Below are 12,903 nucleotides of genomic sequence, written 5' to 3' on the forward strand. Positions count from 1 at the left end.
ACCTTGAAAAAGGTTTATAGATTTAGACTAAATGAGAAAAACTTTAGGAATTATAAATATTTCCTGTTGCATTAAAAAACAGATTAAATATTTCAGAGACTGATTCAGAAATCAGTATAATAAATAAAAGAAATAACTATGAGACACTATTACTGAGTTCTCTAGGAGCTTGAAGAAAGAAAATTTATGTGCTTCCTTACTTTTTAAAATGCACAAATCTTATATTTGTAGAGAAGTCAATTTAACTTTGATAACTGGGTAGATACTGGAACTAATCATCAAGCAGTTTATAATCCCCTATAAAAGCACACCATTCTGGGTCACGATCAACATTGCTTTGCAGAAAGTAGATTTTGGACAAGATTCTTCAAATACGATAAAATAAAAATTTCAGGATGCATTGCAAGATGGATAATATACAATAAAAATACACATGAAAACTTTGAAATTGTGATTCTACTCTATATGTCATTTTTAGCACACCAGAATTTTCTTCAGCATACTACTGGAGACCTGGTTCTTAAACTTTTGGTCTTAGGACCCTATTATATTATTAAATTATTTTGAAGTACCCAAAGAGCTTTTCTTTATGTGGAATATAGCTATTAATATTTACTGTATTGGAAATAAAACTGAGAAATTTCTAAAACATAAGCATGTACAAGCACACATTCCATTAGCCAACGGATTGAGAATATCAACACGTCAGGTAGCCTTTTAGACAATTCCGTTGTACACTCATGAGAGAACAAGAGTGCAAAGGCAAATAAGTTTCTAGTATCACCACAAAAATAGTTGTGACTTCACAGACCTCCAGGTATCAGGGGCCCCAGTGGTTCCCAGAGCACACTTTGAGAACACCATGCTGCAGGGTTGGTAACTGAGAGATTATCAGACATCTCAGTGAGAGGAACCAAGAGTGACTCAAGGAAAGAATTTATGAAATATCCCTCAAGGTGTAAATTCTGTCTGGCTAAAAGTTAATATTTTTATTAGAGATCCCTGGGTATTATCTTTAAGCCTATGATTTTTATTCAAGGAAAAAAATAATATTAGAAAGGTAAGGGGTAGGGGAGAAGGATTTGGTCATTATTTGATGAACATTTATTAACTAATCACATTATATAGGAAGCACTGGAGAGACAGAAAAAATCTTAAAGACCTTAAAGCTGTTCCTTGACATGTTCACCATCAGGGAGAGAGATCTATGTGCGCTAATAGAGTTGTGAACAGAAGTCTCAGGCAACCCAGTGGAAGGAAGAGTGATTTGTGCGAAATCATTTCAGGAAGTCTTCATCAAAGAGGCGATGCTCATGACCAGGTGTGCACAAGCAGTGCACATGCTGAGCAGAAGCACTCCAGGCAGTGAGTTCAGAGAAAAGTGCTGCAGGCAGAGCGTGACTCTGGGCAGAAAGACATGCAAGGGCATGGCTCCAAGGAATGGTGATCTTTCAGTAGCTGGAGCAGCAGGTGTTGTTGGGGTAGAACATGTGGGAGAGGTTAGGTGTGACTGCAGAAGGCTTTTTATGCTCACTGAGAAGAGTGGGCAGTGCCCTGTAGAGAACAGGAAGCTGCTGAAGTTTTTTTTAGCAGACGGATGATTTTTCAGAATCATGTTTCAGAAAGTCAGCTCAGTGGCTCTGTGGAGGAGAAAAGGGATGAAGCTGAAACTAGAGCTTGGAAGCGCAATTTGGAGCATCTTGGAATAGTCTAAGCTGGAACACTGTGTTGCATGGGCTCTGAAATCAGTCTGCTTAGGTTCAAACATTAATTACTGCCTTCATTTGGGGACCTCAAACAATTAGCTAGCTATAGAGTAAAGGAGTGCCAGTAGCTACTGTAAGAATGACTTGATACAATAAAATAAAGTATAATGAAACATTAATGCACTATAACTTTGTAATCGATATTAGTTATCATTATGGGTGCATAAAATTATAGGGAAGAGGGAAAACTTGGAACAGATTTTAGAGATATTTAGGAGTTAGGATTCACAGGATTTTTGTGAAAATGTTGGATGGTGGTGATAGACGGTGAAATTATTTCAGATGTTTAGATTCAAGAGAATTCTGGGAAATGACAGATAATAGGTAATGCAGGGAGGAGAAAAAGGGCATGAGAATGTGGAGAAAGTAAGGCCTATTTTCACATAAATAATGTTTGTAAAAATGATGGGAAATGTTTACTGCAGTTACCTCGCATAATATGGAGGTGCAGTATGTGCCATTGATGATGAAATGTATCCAAGAAGTTTTAAGGAACAAGATGGAAAAATTCTCTTGTGATAAATCTCACAGACCCAATCAAGGGAGGAACAGGGTAACTAAGCTTCTAACAGAAATATGTAATTTCTTAAGAAAATGAAGTGCTCTCCTTGAGGACTAGAGGGTAACATGCAGCCTTTAAGGAAAGAATAGGTGCAAATTAAGAGAGAAGTTGAGAATTAAAGCTGGCAATGTATTTTTTCTTTAGCATAAAAAATTGCACATTATCAATGTATTACAAGAAATATGAAGTGCTCAAATCCACACAGCCAAAAGGCCCAGTCTAGGTAAGTTTCTGTTATAATAAGTCAATTTAGAATAATAAAAGTTGTTAGGAAAAGAGAAGTTTTTATTGACTTAAGTGGTCAAAGGGTGCTGATTTAAAAGAAACACAGATTCTCTGAAAGATGTACAGACTTTCTCATAGATTTATCAGTAGTTTAAAAGGGAGTGAGTAAAAACTAGAATGAAATATTATTTTCTCAAACACAACCGATGTAAAGTAAAACACCCAAGTGATCAGCTGGGCATCTCTGCATGCTGTTCTTATGTTAGCTATTTGCAAAGACGTGGGAGAAATCTCAAGAAAATAATTACTTGGAGGAAGAAAGTTACTAATCTCAAAGTAAGGTAGAGGAAAAGATAAAAGGATTAGATGGAGGGACTTATGTTACAGTGATAGTATTCTGAACCACTTATTTCTTTAGGAGAAGGGAGAGGTGAAGGGGAGTGGGGAACAGTCGTCTTTGAAATTAGAATAGCTCATAAAATAACTAACTACAAGGTAAGTATTATTAGAATCTGTGCCAATTCACGGACTGTTTGCATTCAGACTCTGGTCATATTTTATTATAGTCACACGTGAATTGACAAAATGTGAAACATTTTGTATTTACAGTTCAGTGGAATAATTTTTCTACTCTGACTGCTTGAATGTATTGTTTGGCTTCAGGGAGAATTGCTCATGTTCTTGGAATGGAAACAGATCTGAATAATGGTATTATCAATTTAAAAGCTGGTCTTAAGGCTTAAGACATACTAGGTATGTCTTGAAAGCAATTTTTTCTGTTCCTCTTCTGTTCCCTTACTGAAATACCATTGATCAGTGCTTAAAATGGAAATGTGGATTTGTAATCACCTTGGTGAGTGAAAAAGGATGCCACACAGGGTGTTAGTTTCCTACCTCAGTATGAGAATTCACAGTCTCTTGGGATAGAAGTAGCACCTTCCACTTGTTCCTCCCTCTGCCTCCCAACACACACACACACACACACACACACTCACACTCACACACACACAAGCTCTCCTTGCTCGTAAGCCCTCCTTAGGGTTATAAAATGGGTGAGATCTTTCTGAGATCTAAATATAAAGGAACGCAATTTTAACATATTGTGTCATTAAGAAGTTTAGGAGCTTTTAGACACAATCTGGAGGTAGTGGAAAATTAGATGCAGTGTTGCATTAGACATGTTTTTAGTATTTTCTTCTTTTTGTAAAAGCTGTAATTTTCAGAGTTAAGAACCAATTTAATGTCCCTGGAGTTACAGCTTTTTTGTATCCATTGTCCATTAGGTGAATTACTAAGCCAAGAATGGAATCCATTTATAATGTATAAAATACTGTGAAATGTCTTAAAAACAGTCTTTGCAGGGGGAAAAAGCATTGGGAGTCCATTAAATTTGAAGACAGTGAGTTCTGAGGTTCTTCTTATAATCATATAATGGTTTTTTGTGCTTTGATAATATGATGCATTAGATATTGGAAGATTTATTTAAAAGTTTGAATTCAATGAAAATTTATATAGAACTCACATAAAATATATTATTTTTGACAGTCCAGACAGCTTTTAAAACTGAGTGTATTGTCAAAAAACACTTGAATAATATTTATTGTATTCTAATACAAATTAATAGATAACCACTAAAATGCTACTAAATGTCTTATGGTGATATTGTCACTATTGCTGGCATTTAATAGGCTTAGAAAATTTGGTTTTTAATTCTTGTTTTTGAACAAATTCTAATTATGCCTGAAAATTAACTTGTTCTAAAAAGATTCTTTATAAGATGTATGTGATATATATATATATGTCTGTGTGTGTGTGTGTATTTAGACACACAAACCCATTTCCAATGATCAGATTTAAGTTAATAATGAATTGAGGATTTGCGTTGTACATGTTATTGTACACTATATTGACTGCTATGGGATCCCAAACCATAATTAATGTTTTGCCAAACTCTCCTTTCATATAAAAGAAGAAAATTTCAGAAAAACAAGCCGACTTCAAATTTTACTTTATTTAATAAATAAATAAAATGTTAAAATGTTATTCCCAGAGTATGTTCCGGGATCCAGACAGCTGCTGCCAAATCTCGGAAAGTTATTACTCCTGTAGCAACAGCCCTATATAGTATGTTGAACCATACTAAATTGTCATCTATATTGGTTGAAACCAGGTGGCTAGCAGCTACTTCATAAGATATAACCTAATAGTAATCTTCAGAAGGACAAACGTTTGGCATTGTTATGGCTGAAGTATCATTTTTTAAAAGCCAAATAGTGCTTTCTATAGTCACTAAGCAGAGAAATGTAATGTACTTAATGAAGATTCTAATAAAGACTGTTAATGTATTTAATGAAGATTCTAACAAAGACTGATTCTAATAAAATCAGCAGTTTTCCTCTCATTAATAGGATTTTGTAACTGAAACTCTTACTATCCAGGCTGTGATAATTCCTTGAGACAGTAGATGTACACATACATGTTCATATTTCCTACTGTATAAATTAGAACATTTTATTTTCAGCTGAAAGTTACATAAACCCCAGCTAGTCATGGCTTAAGTAAATGCAAGGTGGTTTTTTTTTTTTTTTTTCTTCACATAATAAAAGTCTGGAGGTAGGAAGCCCAGCACTGGTGTGATGGCTCCGTGATGTGATCATGGACCCAGCTTCTTCCTATCCTTCTGATCAGCATGTTTAACCTTTTAGCCAGCTGACAGCTACAGCGTCATACCTAAGACAAGAAGAAGAGAGAAGGGACAGCATGGTGCTAGCCTCATCCACCCCTTTCATTATGAGAGCAAATGTTCATCTACAGATCCCAGCTTATGCTGTATATGTCAGGAAAATGTCATATGACTATACTTGACAATGGCTGGAAAGATAAAATTTATTTTCCAAACTCTGTAGGAACTGTAGGAGAGAGGAGGTGAAGAAATACTGCGAAAGTATTGGGTTACCAATCAACAAATCGACAGTGTCTGCCAAATTTCACTTATTTCTTTTTCTTTTCTACTCTTCCTCGTGTTGATCAACCTGTACATTGCTATACATTGTGACTATTAGACTGGACCATATAAAATTTCTAATATTTATAAATTGTTGACTTATAAGAATGGCAATTTCATATGGCTTTTACAATCTATCACAAATAACTTAAACTTCTATTTAACATTTTTTGCTCTCATATCCTCTCCATATCACTAGCTACTATTGACTTTCTGCTAGTGTCAAAAAAGATAAATAAATAAATAGAATAATGAGGAAAGGGAAGAGAGGTGAGAGGATCAGTTTTTACTCAGCAGGGTGACTTCTAGCTCCCTAGACCTGGAATGATTAAAGTTGACTCTTGCATGAGATGCAGCCATGGCCTTCTTAATGGCTGTCTCTACTAGAGATCTCTCTTGTCCTTAACCTTGGCCAGATACAGCTGTAGTCTGCTGGCTGCTTTTGTGTCCTCTTTTGGTTCCTAGGCATCCAGATTTATACCTCCAGACTCTCAAGTAGGACCCAAAACAACCTGACACCTACTCTCTTTAGGACTGCAGGACATCTCAGCAGAGCAAAAGTCTTCTGGATCTACCACCAAAGCAGCTTAGTAGCCTTTCTCCCGCCCTTAGATTTCCTGGATGAGAATTAGACCTCAGTCCTCAATTCCTCAATCGATGTTTGCTTTATTAGTCTTAAGGCCAGCACCAAGGCTTTTTCTCCCATATGAACACATTTCAAAGCTTTCAGTGTTTCCCTTTATGCTTTAGGTTAGAAAGTGGCACTCCAATCCACTCCTCCTCCAAAAGAAGGGGTGGCGACTTTCAGCCTAGAGAGACTCTCTCCAAAGAAACATTATCACTAGTCTGTGCTCTTTAATATTTTTTTTTCTGATTCCTGTTTATGTCTTTGATCTGACAGAGGGATACAAAAGTCACAGAACAAATTCCATTTGTAAATTCTGCATATGGTATATGCATTGGCAGGGAATCCGTATTCTCCTCGTAAATTCTGCATATAGTCTATGTGTTTTGGTGCTGGGGTCATTGGTGTTTCAATTTAAATGGCTGGGGCAGGAAAGATTCTATCCTGACATGGAAGAAGGAAGAAAGGCAGGCAGGCAGGCAGGAAGGAAGGGAGGGAGGGAGGGAGGGAGGGAGGGATGAAGGAGGCAAGGAAGGAAGGAAGGGACGAGAAGGAGGGAGGAAGAGAGAGAGAGAGGAAAGGAGGAGGGAAAGAAGAAAGGGAGGCAGGAGGGGAAGAAGAAGGAGGGAGGAAGAAAATTTACATTTTAGGTATCTTAGTCTAGAGCTTGCTCATCTTTATTTTGTAGATGTGGGCTTCAGATCACAGAGTAAACAAGGTGATTACACGCATATACTTTATAGACTGCCATCTTCAGTGCTGAAATCTTTATTTTATTTTCTAAGATGAGACATATCCTGGCTTCTTTTTATGTGACACTAAAATCCCCAGAACCACCAAAACAGACTAGAAAATCCCTTCATTTGAACAGCTCATGGGTCTTGACTTGCAGGATTCTGAAGGGAGGGACTATTTATGGATGCCCAAGCATGCGGGCAGACCTAAGGAACAATTGCGTGGAAACTCATGCGAAGTTAAATTGGCAATCAGCTCTAGCATTTCTTATGGCAGAGCTGCCTATTGGGTAAATAATATGCATTTTATAAAAACATTCATAAATGTAAATTCACACAAGAGACTGAAATGGCTGCTTAGGGTTAAATGAAATGCATATTAACAACACTTATGAATAGTAAATAGCATGCACTTTTAAAATGTGATCAACGTGTATTTACATAATAGCCTGTAAGAGTTCCATTGTCAAGTAAATAATACTGTAGTTGCCCTTAAAAGTCTTTAATCACCTGCAGTATTTGCAAAGTATGTTGTAATGGATTTCTGGTTTGTGTTAGCACTCCACTCTCTTCTCAAATTTGTTCCTTTTCTTCCCTGATTTCAAATACATATATATATTTATGAAAATAATTTTAAATTGGCATTGAAATAAACCACACATCTAGGTAGAATGGTCTTGAATGGTTTCACTTCTGTGGAAAGGAAACTTTTAAAGTGAGATGGCAATATCATGCTGATGTTGCACCCATGAAGAGCATCTTATACATGAAAACAAGTAAACAAAGAAGAGAGCCGCTGCAAGGTGGGGTGACGGGGCTGTTGATTGTGGGCAGAATATGCTTTGGCGAACTGCAGCCAATGTTTCAACCCTCTCCCAGGCTGTTCCTATTCTTCCACTGTATCACAGGGATCTGACCCCCACGATCTATGGCCCTAGTCTCTCTTACCAAGTAGTTTCTGGCTCTTTTAGGGCATGGGGAGTACTGACTGGAGGCTGGAAGGCAGGAAGAAGGTATAAGTCTGATTTCTTCCCTTTTCTCTCTGCTCAGGATACATTCACCAGTGGCTAAGGCACCCCACTCCTCTGTCTCACCTTCTAGCCCACCCCACAGTTCTCCATGGTTCCAGAAGCTATCTGTGGTCCAGGCACCTGGGCTCTAGTCACATAGTTTCCTCCCTCCAGTTGATGCAGGATTTTTCTCAATCCTTTCAACAGACTTGAGACTGGGGTGTCCTGTTTACTCGGCCTGGGATGCTCAATCCCTTGTGGGAGACAGCATGTGAGTGAGCAAGTGTGAGATCTGGCTGGCCACTTTGGGTGCCGGCAGGAGCAGGCTCCATGTGGGCCCCATGGTGGTACCCAGGTGGGGATGCCTGCTACCTCTGAAGCCCCAGAGGCATGTTACAGTGCTCTCTTAGCTCCGCCATGCAGGGACAGCAGTGTATTATCAGCTCAGTGGGCCCCTTGCCTCATAGTGTGGGGCAGCTCCCCTCTGCTGGCAAGGGTAAAGGACCAGTGTGACAGCCTTTTTTGGGTACCTGCACTTGGGGGGCCTCAAGCTCTCATCCAGCATCTGAGAAGAATGAGGTTGCACAGACACTTGAAGGATGGTGAAGGTGGAGAATTTTATTAAGTGATGGAAAAAGGCTCTTGGTGGAGTGGGGAGCTAGAGAGGGGATGGGATGGGCAGGTAATCTTCCCTTGCAGTCTGGCTGTCTCTGGCCAGTTCTTTCCTGTAGTCAAGCCATCTCTCCAAAGTTAAGCCATCTTTCCTCTGAAGTCCAGCTGTCCCTCTGAAGTCAAGTCACCAATCTCCAGTCAAGCTGCTTCTCTCCCTCTACCAACTGAGTCTGGGGTCTTTATAGGCAAAGGATGGGGGGCAGAGAGGGCCATGGGTAGTTTTGGAAAAAGCGACTTTCAATTGGTAAAAAGACATTATTCTTGTAAATCCATTACAATATACTTTGCAAATACTGTAGGTAATTAAAGAATTTTAAAGGCAACTACAGTACTATTTACTTGACAGTGGAACTCTTACAGGCTACTATGTAAATACACATTGAGCACATTTTAAAAGTGCATGGTTTTTACTATTCATAAGTGTTGAAAGAACCAATCAAGACAGAGCAGGCAAACAAGGATAGAAGTTCTCGCTTTGAACTGCAGGTTTTAGGCTTTTCAGCTGGAAGGTTGGGTTTTGTCGGGGACCTGTCCCTGTCTGCCTAGAATTTCTCTGCCTCGTGCCTCTATCATAGTCCTCAAGGTCACAGCTTCCTGCAGTTGCTAATGTCAGTGCTACCTCATTTTTTCTCAATTGATCTTCAGCTCTTGTAATCTAGTAACCGATTACCCATATTAAATTACTCCTATTGAATTCCCCGGTGTGGTGAGCTTTGTTTCTTAGATGTTCTCTGACTGATAAAACTGTCAAGTGAATGTTCTCTTTTCTGAGAAGAAGTTGTCCATGGGCTAAACTAGGCACAGTCAGAGATTAAGTGCCTTCTTTCCTATGCCCTGAAAATGTCTCCTGTGACTTTGGATTAAATCTGTTAGAACTTACGTGATATTAACACCTGTTTAAGAGGAAGGAGGCAACTTTAGACATTACGTTTGGACAGAAGAGACGTAAATCTAGATATTCAGAGCCAACTACTTAAAAATACATCAGTGCTCCAGAAATTGTATTAATGCAAATAGTGGTTGTTTTGTTTGGCCAATTTTGATCATCCCTTACTTACGGCTTTGGCATCCTCAGCTTCCAGGGGTTCCCGACTGTAAGAATCACTTCCTGTTTCTTTGCCATTGCGCCTTTCCTGGGCCATGCAGTTGTAATCTAGAAAGAACTTTGGGGCATAGCAAATTATGAAAATCAGTGAAAAGGTGGAGGGCACTTTGATAAAATGAAGAGTGTGTGCCTTGACTGGAAATATATCATTTTTGTTTTTAAACTAATGACTGTATATGAGCCATATAAAACCGAACTGCTGCTTCTTCCATATTCCCAACCTTTCTCTGCCACACTTTTCACTACCATGATCTGCCACATTCTTGACTTGGATTTGTTGATGAAAAGAGTCAAACTTTGTAAAATATTTGAAGAAATCTATTCTGAGCCAAATATGAGTGACCATGGCCCATGACACACCCCTCAGAAGATCCTGAGAACATGTGCCGAAGCTGGTTGGGGTACATCTTGGTTTTCTACATTTTAGGGCGACATGAGCCTTTAATCAAATACATTTAAGAAATACATTTGTTTGGTCCAGAAAGTGGGACAGCTCAATGTGGGATGTTGGGGGTGCTTCTGGTTATAGGCAAATTTAAAAACTAACTGGTTGACACTTGGTTCAATTTATCTAAAGACCTAAGGTCAACAGAAAGAAAATGTCTGGGTTAAGATAAGGGATTGTGGAGACCAAAGTTCTTATTTTGCAGATGAAGGCTTCAGGTAGCAAACTTTGGAGAGCACAGATTGTAAATGCTTTTTATCAGACTTGAGGTCTGTGTTGGTGTTAATGCCAGGGAGGTATAATGAGGCATGCCAAACCCCACTTCCTGTCATGGCCTGAACCAGTCTTTCAGCTTAAATTTTAAGAGTGCGCTGGCTGAGGAGGAAGTTTATTCAAATGGTTAGGGTGTCTTCAAATTTTATTTTTGGCTTACAGGTTTTATGGTTTCATGGATCCTACCTTACATCCTGGTCACACCCTTAAGTTCTGTGCTCATTCTCAACCTCACTTATTCTTCATCAATTCCTGTCCTTCCTACCGTGTAGTGAGAAACAGATGGCATTTGAGAATCAATTATTAGAAATCCATTATTTTGAAAGTTTTCATAGTTAAATTTTTCAATCTTATTTTATTAATAATATTAAAACATACTCAACTACTCCATATTTTATTTAATGTATACATCAAATTTCACCATTGCTAAGTAGGGAGAAAGGGGGAGAAGAGCTAGGCACTGTTTGAAATGTTTTAATTCATTCCATGTCATGCTACCCTTACCCCATAATCTTCCTTTACATGTAATTGACTCTAACTAACAACAGTGCCTTCAGGAGATGAAGGTTATATCCAGAATAGGCAAGGGATGAGGACAGCCAGGGAAAGTCACTAAAAACAACTATCCCAGGTCATGGTAATTCCTGGAGCTGAATTATCCTAGCTAAAGGTGCACTGGCCCCCAGACTGCTGGAGCTGGGATGGCAGGCAAATCACTGAATCCATTGTCTTCCATTCTTCCATATTTATTAAGGATCTGCTCTTCACTAGGCACTACCCTGAATACTGGGAATAGACTGGTGAAAAATATACACTAGACTTTTTTTTTTTTTTTGCATCTGAACTTTTTATTGGCCTGCTGCTCCCCAAAGGGTATCCTACTTCTGCTGGTGTAATGCCTCAGAACTTTGGTATCTTTGGTCTCAGACACCATTTTGCCATCCACTGTCTGGCAGGTGGTGGTCTTTTGGATGGTTTGCATGGAGTTGCTGCTGTCCAGGGTATCACCAAGATTGACATCCTCGCCATCTTTCAGCAGGCAGCAGTAGGTGGTGATCTCAGCCTCCAACTTGACCTTGATGTTCAGCAGGGCCTCGTACTCCTGGGCCTGGCACTGTTCCTCTGCCCAGGTCTGTGCCAGCTCTGACTCCAAGTGTGGCACGATTCCGTCGAGCTGCTCCATCTTCACGGTGTAGCAGGCCTCCACCTCCCTCAGGCTGTTCCCCAAGCTAGCCTTCAGATTTCTCATCGATTCCAGGTCGATCTCCGAAGACTGGACTGTGCATCTCGGCTCAGTGAGCATCATCTCAGCAGCTCCGACCTTGGCGGGCTGCATGGGGACCACTGTGGTGCTCTCCTCAATCTGCTGAGACCACTACTTGTCCAGCTTCTCTCAGTTCTTCCAAGCCAGCTCGTCATATTGGGCCCAGATGTCTGCCATGGTCTTGGCGAGGTCCTGAGATTTGGGGGCATCTACCTCCACTGTCAACCCAGAGCTGGCAATCTGAGCTTGTAGGCCTTTTACTTCCTCTTCGTGGTTCTTCTTCATGAAAGAGCTCCTCCTTGAGAGCCTCGATCTGTGTCTCCACCTGCAGCCGAGTGACATTGGTGTCATCGATGACCTTGTGGAGCCCATGGATGTCTTTCTCCACAGACTGGTGCATGGCCAGTTCTGTCTCATACTTGACTCTACAGTCATCAGCAGCAAGATGGGCATTGTCTATCTGCAGAACGACATGGGCATTGTCCACAGTATTTGCGAAGATCTGAGCCCTCAGGTCCTCAGTGGTCTTGAAGTAATGGCTCTAGTCTCTCATCTAGGGTCTCTTCTTCTCCAGGTGCTCCGAGATTTTGCTCTCCAGCTTCCAGTTATTGGTCTCCAGGCTTCTCACTCTGTCCAGGTAGGGGGCCAGGCGGTCGTTCAGGCTTTTCATGGTCTCCTTCTCGTTCTGGATTCCTCACATTCCTGCCAGACCCCCGGCCATCCCCGCGGCCAGGCCCCCAGACCCCATGCTGCCCCTGAAGCTGGTGGAGCAGGACACGGATATCCGGGAATCCAAACCCCTGGCGCCCGCATAGACGCTGGCTGTGCTGCTGACAGGCCGGGCGCCGTAGCTGGGCGCCTGGACAGAGCCCAGGGACCGGTAGTTGGTGGAGAAGGTGGAGCGAGTGGTGAAGTTCATACTGTCGGGGGAGGAGAGCGAAAGGACAGGACTCAGGCTTTGCCGACGACTCACAAAGCTCTTTTGCTCATGGAAACTCTGATTCTATAATGGTGAGGAAGGGTAGTTGATGAACATTGAACATGTAAACAGTGACATAAAAAATATAATTTTGGAAAGTGATAAATACTATGATGTTAATAAAATGAGAAGCTGAAAGAGAAAAAAATGAAGAGCAAGGGACAATCTTTGATTGGATGTTGAGATAGCACCTCTGAGAAAGGATATTTGAATGATGGGAAGAAGCCAGCCATATAATG

The 12,903-nt window shown here is 40.4% G+C and overlaps 1 pseudogene; it reads right to left on the bottom strand.

Moving 5' to 3' along the window:
• Positions 1-10,871: 10,871 nt before the first annotated feature.
• LOC100967287 (keratin, type I cytoskeletal 18-like) lies at positions 10,872-12,634 on the bottom strand (annotated as a pseudogene).
• Between the last annotated feature and the right edge of the window lie 269 nt (positions 12,635-12,903).

The sequence above is a fragment of the Pan paniscus genome, chromosome 11, assembly GCF_029289425.2.
Source record: "Pan paniscus chromosome 11, NHGRI_mPanPan1-v2.0_pri, whole genome shotgun sequence".
Lineage (NCBI taxonomy): Eukaryota > Metazoa > Chordata > Mammalia > Primates > Hominidae > Pan > Pan paniscus.